Raw genomic sequence first — 7,554 nt, 5'->3', positions numbered from 1 at the left:
CCCCTTGGGGAACACACCCAAAACAGGGCTTTTCTTATATTATAGTAGCCTGACCTTCCCAAGAGGGCGGGCTATTTTCTCAGCTCCTCACAGAAACAACGGCTTATGGCTCTCTCTCGGGGAAACTGAGGTACAACACAGGGGGAGCCCTCAAATTATGAAAAATGTTGTTAAGAGGATGGATGGGAAAGGTGGTATCTTTGGAGCAACAGAATCATATTTTTTTCCGGTATATTCTGAAAAATAATTCTATTGATATCCACAGTTTTTAGTACCCAAAAATGGATTTAGCCCTATATATTACATAAGTACATGTATATGCAATGTAATAAAATGCCTTTAAACGTACTGAAAAACTTCAAATGGAATTTGTCGATTTGAGAATTTTCAGAAATTTCCTTGCGGCCCAGTCACGTCAAGAGCCGGGGGTTCGAATTCCCTCGCCACTTCCGGCTTCACACCCTCCCACCACACGCACAGTTAAGCTCTGGAATCGCGGAGCTGACGAGAAAGGCCTGCCTCTCTCACAAACTCCAAACGTACACTCACCGGCCAGGGCCCCTCACCATCTCCAGGCTCCTCCCAACACTGGCGGAATCACTTCCAGCCTTTCCTTCCCCGGTGGCGCACTCCTCCCATGATGCCCTGGGGCGCACCCCTCCCATGATGCCCCGGGGCACACCCCTCCCATGATGCCCTGGGGCCCACCGGAAGCAACTCCTCACCTCTCTGGGAAATTGAAACCGCCTTTCTTCTCGGTAGTTACCGGCTGTTTCCTTGGAAGTCCACGGCTGCTGATTTTTTCACGTGTTTTCAATACTGTGATCCACCCACCCTCCCCGAACTAGATGGTAAGCTGTTTGAGAGAACCAACTTCTAATCCCCAATGCCTGGAACGGTGTCTTTATAAGCCTTTTGCTAAATGAAGAGCAGCTAAACGTTTTGTTTGACAGAGTGAAGCAAAGCTGAGTAGAAAAACAGCAGATAACAGAGCCAACGCTCAGCAGAGAATATGGAAGAATAGCGTTACCTTTATAATAACAGCTGGCATTTAAAACCCTAAATCCTTACCTTAGTTTGCAAGGCTCTAAGCATCTGGCCCCTAGCTGCTTCTGCCACTTCATTCCTTGCTACTGTATCCCTGGCTCCTTTCATCCCTGCCCTACTGGCCTTTATTCTCTTCCTGTGCAGGCAAGTTCCCCTCCCAGAGCCTTTGCATTTGTTTCCTCTGCCTGGAATACTGTGCCCCATTGATATTCTCCTGGCTTGCTCTTCCTCTAAGTGCTCAAATATCATCTCTTTAGAGAAACTTATCCTGATTGATCCATTTCAAACCCACACAGCCACTGTTTCCTTATCCTAATTTTCCTTTCCTTCAGAGAATTTATCACTAATTGACATTTGATATCTGTTTGTTTGTTGTCTGTCCCCACATACACACACACTAGAATAGAGTTTCCATGAGGGCAGAGACTTTGCCTGTTCTGTTCCCTAGTGCTTAAAATCTTCCCAGCATGTAGTAAGCCCTCAATGAATGTTTGATGAATAAACAATTGAATACGTGCATGCTCCCTGTTACCGGCTCTGTGCATTACAGCTTCAAAATTAGCAATTCCATATGTGAATTTCATCACCATCCTGGTTTTGTGAGAGATCTCAAGCTGGTTCCATCTAGCCCCATCTTGGTCAAGTTTGAGGACTTTGCCATCATACCCCCAACCACCTTTTGGGTAGGGTGATACATTTATCTGGGTTTGCCCAGGATTGTCCTGATTTTAAAACTGAAGTCTCAGGAATCTCTTCAATTCCAAGCAAATTAGGAAGGTTGATCACCCTGCTTTGAGGTATCTAGGCTCCATTTTCCTCGTCTTGTTTTATTGTTGTGAGTGTGTGGAATGAGGGGGTGGGGGGTGGGGGGTGGCGGTGACTTAAGAGTGTTCTGGGCAACCTGGAGAGGAAATTGGCTATATGTAGTGGGTAGAATGGGAGGGCTGGATGGCCAGTAGTGAGGCTGTGGTCAGCTGATGGGCCTTACCAAACAGCAACAAAAAAGAGATGAAAGAACAACATAGAAGATGCTGTCCTGGCTTCCAGAGCCCTCTGGCATAGGCAATGGTTGGTACATTCTCTAGAGAAAGTTCCTGGCTTCTAAGTCTCAGGCTCTGCTGTTGACATGGCCTCACCCACTCCATGTCACTTTCAAAAAGTAGCCTATCATGCATTTATTAACTCATTTGTCACAAGAACCCCATGAGTTAGGTATTGTTATTATCCCCATTTTACAGATGAAGAAACTGAGGCTCAGAAAAGTAGAATAAGTTGCGCAAATTCAAATAGTTTAAATAGTGAAGTCAGGATTTGAACCTCAGTATTCTGACTCTCAAAGTCCACTCTTAGTCACTACATTATCATGCAGCTCTTAACAATGTAAATATGCATTTGGGCTATGCCTAGCCAAGGGCATAAAATCTTTTTTTTTTTTTTTAGGCTATGTTGTTTCATACCCCAACAGTTGAAATTAAAAGTAATTGATCACGCGTTTCTTAGTTCTAATGAGGCTTTAAGCACTGAAGAAACCAACAAAAAAAATACAACTACTAGACAAAAATGGGCAAATGACATGGACCCTAAGTCTCACAGGCATCAGTCAAGATTATGAGTCCAGATAAGAAAGTCTCCAGTTTACTGGACAGACCTAACTGGTAGAATTTCTTCTCTGAAAACAATGTTCCCAGGCCATGCATACACTCTCTCCATGATATTTTCAGAGAAGGATGCCTCGTTTGCGTGTAATTCTGAGAAGCATGTATAATTCTGAGAGCGTTAGTGTCTTAGCAGGATCTTGCAAAGCCAGAAACAGCTGTCTTGTAGTGAAAACACAAACTGGACTTGGATTCAAACCAGACTTGTTCTAGCTCCCATTCTGCCACTTACTAGCTGTATGACTAGTCACTTAATCTTGCCAAGCCTCAGTTTTCCAACCTGTAAAACTGATAAATCTATGTCCTCACTGATTGAAGGAAAATCAGTTTAAATATTTCTCTGGATAATCGCCCATCAACTTTTTGCTTTGCAAAATTGTAGTGTAGAAATGCCAGCAGTATGGAAGTTTATGTATTGTACTTGAAAGAGTTCTGAACTAGCGCTCTTGGATCTGAGAGTAGAATGGGAAGGGGGTCTGTCTAATTAATTAGCATTAATTAGGTAACCTGTCCAGAACCTCAGTTTCTGATTCTGTAACATCAGGGTTAGATTAGGTAATATTCAAGGTTCCCCTCTAGTTCTGGATCTAATATTCTCACTCAATATTTTTAATTAGGCGATTCAATATAAATTTGTATCATTCACTAATATACCTGTCCTGTGACTTTTGCCCAGAAATTTCTGTTTCTGGCTGGGGAACTTCTTGCTGCTTTTGGAAATTTCATCTGTTACATAGCTCTTAGATAGTTGTAACGGGTAAGGGATGATCCTCCTATCAGCACAATTAACTGCCCTTTCTTCTCAAGTAGCCCTCTGCGGAATGAACTTGATTACACTTGTTTCCTGGGCCTCTCTATTTGGCCCTGCTGCTGCTTTCTCCATCCAAATCTGCATTTCCTCTGAATGTGCCTTATATAGTGATTGGTGGAGAGATTTGCTCCCAGGGAAATCAGGAAAACGTTTTCCTCCTCCTTAACACCTGCTCACTCCTTAATCCTTGGCTTCAAAGCTTCCACCCCCACCATCCTGCTGACATTAATGTCAGGATCACCTCTCTGACTGACCCAATGCCCTTTTCATGGTTCTCCTTTTCTCCATCTTCCCTGTAGAGCTTTTTACTATATCCTCTCTCTTGAAAATACCACCCTCTCGAAAATACCACCTCCCTTGACTTCTTCTGACACTAATAATGAAGTTCCCATCATTTTAGAGTTGACAAAATGATTTTGTAACAAGACTGGAGAAAACCCTCATCGACAGAACTCCTCTCAGGGTTGGGAGAGATGGAATGATGGTGTGGGGTGTGAGCTGGGGACTACAGGGCATAGTGGTGGGATAAAGATGAAGCTCCCAAGGGGAATATGTGAGTAAAAATAGGTGATCACCAAACTTGCTAAGGATAAAAGTGGTGTTCTTTACTTGAGGACTTCTATTTTGTTGAGTAACCAGATGAGTAGGCATGCAGGTCAATGGCAGAGCTAAAGGGCCCCATGTAACAGAGGAACAACTGAGTACCCGTAGGGGTCGGGCAGACACCTCAGGGGAAGAAAGGAAATCAACCACCTGCATCAGTGTGACGGAAAATGGACTTCGTGGAAGTCATTGCTGATGGAAACTGAATACTTTAGGGGATGTAATATAATCCTCTTCTAGTCTGCTCTACAAAATCTTCAGTAAAGCCTGCACTGCTCACTTATGTTTTTTGTGCTAGTGGATTATTTGCCAAGGTCTGTGTCAAGGTTGATACAGATTGAAGCATACTGGTTGGCACTGGCTGGAAAGAGACTGCCTGCGGAGACAGCCACATATTGACAGTATCTCATTTGATCCCCACACTATCCCCATGACTTGGGCAGAAACAGAATTATGTTTCTGATTTTGCAGCGGAAGGAGAAAACATCACAGCTGCGAAGAGAGGTGATGGGACTTGCCATTTATGGCAGTAAATGACAGAAGTAAAATATGGATCCACGTGGCTCTTTTGACTCCAGCAAGATCTCACTCAGGTATTTGTTTACCTGAAGAATAACCTTTTTTTTTTTCCACTCTTTTTGTCTTCATTTCCGCCTCTCACCTCCTCAACATGCAGCCTTTCTCTGAGAACCCAGCTTCCTTAATAAGTTCAACTATCAACTGCATACAGGTGACACCCTCATACTCACAGACCTACATCTTCAGTCTTAATGTCTCCTGTATGTAAACTTTGAATCCTTATCTCTACCTACTTAGCTGGATATCACCATCATCTCAATCTCAATCTGTCCAAAATCGAAATTCCTATTTCCCCCCTTCACTATTTCTCCTGGGCAGGTATCATGCCCCTAGATTTCTAGGCTGCAATTAGGGCTGGATGAAAGGTAGGATCCTCTGATTCCTTTTTCCTCCTCAAACTCGGCATCATCAAAGTCTTGTGGGTCCTGCCTTCAGGGTATCCCTTGGGTTTTCTCTTTCCTTTTACATCTCATTTCTGTACTGCTTAATCAAGGCCCTCTTCATTTTACACCATGATTATTTTTATATTCAATGCAAATAGATATTACTTGCATGTTTAATATTATGTTGAGAGGATTGTAATATATTAATGTTGGATAGGGCCTCGAAAAATAAGTCTAGAGGACTTCCCAGTGGTCCAGTGGGTAAGACTCCGCTCTCCCAATGCAGGGGGCCCGGGTTCGATCCCTGGTCGGGGAGCTAGATCCCACGTGCATGCCACAACTAAAGATCCCGCATGCCACAAAGAGGATCTCACATGCTGCAACTAAGACCTGGAGCAGCCTAAATAAATAAATAAATGTTAAAAATAATAATAATAAGTCTAGAGCTCAGAGAGGTCTTAAATGAGAGAAACATATTCCTTTCACCTCCTGGGGTTCTCTTTTTCCCAGGCCTAAACGGGACAGTGAGGCAGACAACTTCAAGCCCACACAATACTCTTCTTGAACCTATGGGATGGACCCGGAGATACCAGGGGACAATCACTGGGAAAGCCAGCCCTCTGGTGCTATGGAGAATTTTAACACACATCTGAATTTATAGGGTCATCCAGGGGTTAATTCTAACTGCCCACCTACTCCCATAAATCAGAGCCTGTATAATCAATCATCTTGGCAAGTTGTACACCAAGATTTTCTAAATAGTTGCTAAGTGGTTCTAGGACCTCAGGTTCTCCCTGTCCATTATATCCTACCATCAGTTCTATACTAATCTTCAGATATATGTGTGTGTCTACACACACACACACACACACACACACGTTCACTTTTCTGCTTAAAACCTTGAAAGGTTCCCCAATGATCTCAGAATAATGTCCTGACTCCTTCCATGGGCATTGGGAGCCCATCACAGACAAGCCCAGCCCACTTCTCCAGCCTCACCTCCGTGTTACCCCCAACCCTTCCATCCAGGCTTGCCCATTCCACCTTCCTGAAACACACCCTGGGAAGTCTTGTTTCTAACCACAATCCCTACGTTCCCTAAGCCTGGAACCTCCTCCCTGTACTCTTAAAATCTGCCTCCTTTAAGAGAGAGTAGAGGATAGAGGAAAAGGCGAGGCTTTGGAATCAGCAACCTGGGATTCCAATTCTGGCTCCATTGTCTACTAGCTGTGGGGCCTTTTGGTCAATCACTTAACTCCCTTAGGCCTCAGTTCCCCATATGGACAATGGGAATAATAAGAATATAAACAGTATAACCCCCTAAGGCTTGCAGAGAAAAATAAACATAATAAAATATACAAAAGTGCTATGTAAACTGGAAAGAACTACAAAAAGCATTATTATTTTTTTTTATTATTATTATTATTATTATCTCCACAGTCACCATCCCCTTCAGATCTCTCCTCCAAAGCAGTATCATTATCATTAATAACAATTCGAGAATATTTTACATACACAACATACCTTATGGGTTTTAAATACCTTGTCCATACATCTAGTCCACTGTGCATCTCACTCATCTTGGCACTTAACCTTGGAAAAGTAATTTATCTTTTCGTGTCTCTGTACTCTCTTCCCATGTCCATTATCACCTCCTTTGGAGCAATGTCCCTATTTCATATCTCCTTTCCCCATTGCCAGCACTCAAAAGTGATGGGCTTGCAAAAGTGAAAGGTTATAGGCATTGGCTCTAGAGCCAGAGAGGATTTGAATCCCATTTCTGCCACTTACTAGTTGTGTGGCCTTAGGCAGTTTATTTAAACTCTCAGTGGCCCAAATTTCTTCAGCCATAAAATGGGAATGATGTTAGCACCTACCCCACAAAGTTATTATGATGCTTAAGTGAGCCAATATGGATAAAGCCTGGCACGTAGTGAGTTCTTAATAAATATAAACTATTACTATTAAGTGAGACTGAGTCTGATTCCATTCTTTTCTGCCTTATCACTTCAGCCCTCTTTCAACACAGATTCCCCATGAATCGTCCTTATTCATTTATACACAGGAACAAAATCTACTGAGCATCTGTTACATACAAAAGACTGTCCCTTGGATAAAAGCAGCTGTGTTTATGCCTGATCATTCTCTGTTGCTTTCTCCTGGGCCAAATGGTACTAAGAATGAGACAAGTTCTCTGTGGATTGCAGCCTTCAGCCTTCTCCTCTTGTTTTCTCAAGCAGGGAGTAAGATGGTGTTCCAACATCAGATCACCAGGTACAAAAAAGTTCTTCATATTTTTTTACTGAAAGGCTTCTCAGGCCCCTTAACATGCTAGTGTTTATGGTGAATCTCCAGCAACAGGGAATAGAGTTGGCCACATTTCCTGAACTCATTTAGCCACGGGAACTTTTATTTCACAGTTTCTCTCAGAATCAGCATTCTGTCAAATCTACTTTGGAAAATGCTACGTGGAAGT

General features: G+C 42.9%; 1 protein-coding gene across 2 annotated transcripts in view; it reads left to right on the top strand.

Annotated features, from left to right (window-relative positions):
- Window positions 1-712: 712 nt before the first annotated feature.
- LOC309621854 (myosin-13-like) overlaps window positions 713-7,554 on the top strand; it is a 30,001-nt gene continuing 23,159 nt past the window's right edge. Inside the window, exons 1-2 of one of the 2 annotated variants that reach the window (XM_082409182.1) lie at window positions 713-851; window positions 4,588-4,709. The gene's annotated coding sequence lies outside the window, so the exon portion shown is untranslated. The remainder of the gene's footprint in view (window positions 852-4,587; window positions 4,710-7,554) is intronic. The other variant, XM_082409181.1, reaches the window with a different exon arrangement.

This window comes from Balaenoptera borealis, assembly GCF_965194805.1.
Source record: "Balaenoptera borealis genome assembly, contig: HAP1_SCAFFOLD_1108, whole genome shotgun sequence".
NCBI lineage: Eukaryota > Metazoa > Chordata > Mammalia > Artiodactyla > Balaenopteridae > Balaenoptera > Balaenoptera borealis.
Note: the sequence above shows the minus strand (reverse complement) of the source record. Positions and strands in the feature narration are given on the sequence as shown.